This window comes from Vulpes vulpes, chromosome 7 (genome assembly GCF_048418805.1).
Source record: "Vulpes vulpes isolate BD-2025 chromosome 7, VulVul3, whole genome shotgun sequence".
Taxonomy (NCBI): Eukaryota; Metazoa; Chordata; class Mammalia; order Carnivora; family Canidae; genus Vulpes; species Vulpes vulpes.
Window position 1 is genome coordinate 87474151 of NC_132786.1, and position 4015 is coordinate 87478165.

At 36.1% G+C, this 4015-nt stretch overlaps 1 pseudogene; it reads right to left on the minus strand.

Annotated features, from left to right (window-relative positions):
* Window positions 1–486: 486 nt before the first annotated feature.
* Window positions 487–1395, minus strand: LOC112923855 (serine/threonine-protein phosphatase 2A catalytic subunit alpha isoform pseudogene; annotated as a pseudogene).
* Between the last annotated feature and the right edge of the window lie 2620 nt (window positions 1396–4015).

Sequence of the window (4015 nt, forward strand, 5' to 3'; positions counted from 1 at the left end):
GTCCCTGAAAATAAACAAGATGATTTCAAAACTCACAAGTAGAAGGGAGGTCTTAGTACTTATTTTTTAAAAATCTTCATTAAGCTCCAATGATTGCTGCTGTCAGTATCTACAGTCATGCTGAGTAAAGCAATAGCTAAATAGAAGTTAAATTGTATGTAAGAGGTGTTAATATTTACATGTTATTATCTTCAGTCTCTCAGAGAAAGCACAAGTTACTACAAACAGGGCTATGCCACAATTTGTTTCTCTACCAACAATGTCGCTTCACTGTGCAATGAAATGGTTCATTCTAAAGCAGTCATGGCTGTTGATGACAAGAGACTTTGTATTTTTATATGGCACATCTTTCGGTCCATATGAAAACAAGCATTTTGATTGTTAATTATTCTCTGACACTTTGCAGTTACTCCAAAGTAATGCTCTTCCCATTTCCATTAGGTCAATATATGGTTCGTGGCAATACTGTACAAGTTCAAAATTTCATTATGGGAAGCTGTCTGGAGTACTATGAGTAATATTTGGCTCTCCTCTGCTAGGTGGTGGATCAAACTGCAAGAAAGTATTATAGATTATCATCAAGTTCCATGATCACAGCTTGAATATCACAATGATAACAATAGTTTGGAGCACCAAAAATTATTATGACACTCCAGTCTTAAGCACCAGTTATATCCCTCCATCATTAGCTGGTGAGCTCTGGACACCAACGTGAGGCCATTGGCATGATTAAATGTTTTGGAAATGTCTTGCCCAAAGGTGTAACCAGCTCTTCGAGGAGATACACCCTAACCCAAATGATTGTCTGCATCTGACCACAAGTCACACATTAGACCCTCATGAGGAACTTCTAGGTGATCAAGCACTCTGATGTGATCCACTGTATGTAGGCATGATGAGAGTCCACCATGTAGACAGAATATCTGCCTATCCACCAAGCAGTGAAAGGAAGAGTCAAAAAGATACATAATATGTTTCCAAATATTTGCATTTCCATATTTCACTAAACACTCATCGTAGACTTGTGTGATCTGTCTACTCTCGTGACTTCCTAGGAGAATGGTGATGCATTCATGGTAACAGACTGGAAGAGCTACAACAGGAGTGACTGTTTCAACTGTGTAATATCCTCTGTCAGCATGATCTCTCATAAACAGGTAGTTTGTACCTGGTGATTTCTCACCAGACCTAAACAGTTCATGAGATCCTGAAATTGTCCCTGCTCATCTCCACAGATGGTGACTGGATATGGAACCTCTTGCATGTTGCATTCTTTTGTCAGGATTTCTTTAGCCTTCTGGTAAAGGCTCTTGACCTGGGACTCTGACAGCTCTTTGTACCCTTCAGCCATTCGATCCACTGGTCCAGCTCCTTGGTGAACACCTTCTCATCCATCGTGCCACCCGCCCAAACTGGTTGTGGCTGAACACTATTCCCACAGCACCACCCACACTATGGGTAATACACACATGCAGGGGCTGGTTCCCCGGGTACTTGTGTAGCTACCGGCAGCTGCTCAGCACCAGCGTGAACCCTAGGGCTCTCCCTGCACTACCCGGCCACCTGCTGCTGCCCTCCTCTGCTCCTTATCTTTTTGATGATAGCATTCTAACAGGTATGAGGTGATCGATCATTGTGGTTTTGATTTGCATTTCCCTGATGCATAGTGATATTAAGTACTTTTTTATGTGCCTATTGGCCATCTGTCTATCATCTTTGGAAAAATGTCTATTCAGGTCCTCGGCCCATTTTTTAAATTGGATTGTTTCCTTGATATTGAATCTAAGGAGTTCTTTATATATTTTGGATGTTAGCCTCTAATCAGATATATTACTTACAAATATCTTAGCCTGTTCAGTAGCTCGCCTTGTTTTGTTTTGTTGAAGGTTTCCTCCATTATGCAAACACTTTTTAGTTGGATGTAGTTCCATTGTTTTTGTGTTGAGGAGACAGATGAAAAACAAACAAATATATATATATATATATATATATATATATATATATATATATATATATATTGCTAAGACCAATGTCAAATAACTTACTGCCTATGTTTTCATTGAAATTCATGGTTTAAAGTTCTATAATTAAGCCTTTAATCCATTTTGAGTTTATTTTTTTACATGGTGTACAAGGTCTAGTTTCACTCTTTTACATGTAGCTGTCCAGTTTTCTCAAAACCATTTACCGAAGAGACTGTCTTTTCCCTATTATATATTCTTGCTTCCTCTGGTGATTAACTGATAGCATAAGCATCTGTTTATTTCTGGGCTTTCTGTTGTGTTCCACTGATCTGTGTGTCTGTTTTTGTGTCAGTACCATGCTGCTTTGATTACTATACTTTGTAGTATAGTTTGAAATCTAGATGCATAATACCTTGTTCTTTCTAAAGATTGCTTTGGCTAGTCAGGGTCTTTGGTGGTTCCACACAAATTTTAGGATTCTTTGTTCTAGTTCTATGGAAAATGCTATTAGTATTTTGATAGGCATTTCATTAAATTTGTAGATCCCTTTGGGTAGTATGGATATTTGAACAAAGTTTTTCCCATCTGTGAGCACAGTATATCTTTCCTTATGTTGTATTTATGTCATCTTCAGTTTCTTTCATCAGTATCTTATGGTTTTCAGAATATAGATCTCTCATCTCTGGTTAAATTTACTCCTAGGGTATTTAATTCTATTTGATGCAATTGTAAGTGGGATTATTTTACTTATTTCTCTTTCTGATAACTGGTTTTTAGTGTGTAAAAATACAACAGCTTTCTGTATATTAATTATGCATCCTGTCACTTTACTAAATTCCTTTATTCTAATAGTTCTTGGGTGGAAGCTTTAGGATTTTCTATATATAGCATCATGTCATCTGTGAATAGTGACAGCTCTACTTCTCCCAATGCAGGTGCTTTTGATTTCTTGTCTAATTGCTGCGGCTAAAACTTCCAATACTGTGTTGAATAAAAATGGTGAGGGTGGGCATCCTTGCCTTGTTTGTAATCTTAAAGGAAAAGTTTTCAACTTTCCACTGTATGATGTTACCTGTGGACCTGTCATATATGGCCCTTATTATGTTGACGTACATTCCCTCTATAACCCACACTGTTGAGAATTTTTATTATTAATTGATATAGAATTTTGTCAGATCTTTTTCTGCATCTGTTGAGGTGATCATATGGTTTTTACCCTTCATTTGTTAATGTGGTGTATTGTACTGATTGATTGCAGATACCGAACAACCCTTGCATCCTTGAAATAAATCCCATTTGATCATGGTATATGATCCTTTTAATGTATTTTTAATTGGGTCTGCTAATATTTTGTTGAGGACTTTTGCATCTATGCTCATTGGAGATATTGGCCTATAATTTTCTCTTTCTGTAGTGTTTCTGTCTGGTTTTAGTATGAGGGTAATGCTGCCTTGTGGAATGATCTTGGAAGCCTTACCTCCTCTTTATCTTTTTGGAATAGCTTGAGAAAAATTGGTAGTAATTATTCTTTGAATATTTGTAGAATTCATCTGTGAAGTGTTTGGTTGCAGACTTTTAAGTATCTTTGTTTTTTTTTTTTCCTTTTTGACTTTTTTATTACTGATTCAATTTTATTGCTACTAATTGGTGTGTTTAGATTTTCTATTTCTGATTTAGTCTTGGTAGATTGTATATTTCTGGGAATTTATCCATTTCTTCTAGATTCTCTAATTTGTTGGTGTATAACTGTTCATAGTAGTCTTTTTACAATCCTTTGTATTTCTGTAGTATTGATTATATCTTTTCTTTAATTTCTGATTTTATTTGGGCCATTTGTTCTTTTTTTCTTCATAGTTTTTCTAAAGATTTAGATTTCTTTAAAAAATAAGTTTTGGGGGCACCTGGCTGACTCAGTAAGTAATGCATATAATTCTTGATCTCAGGGTTATGAGTTCGATCTTCATGTTAGACATAGAGATTACTTTTAAAAGAATCAGCTTTCCTTCCTTCTACTAACTTTGAGCTTTGTGTGTTCTTTTCTCTAGTTCCTT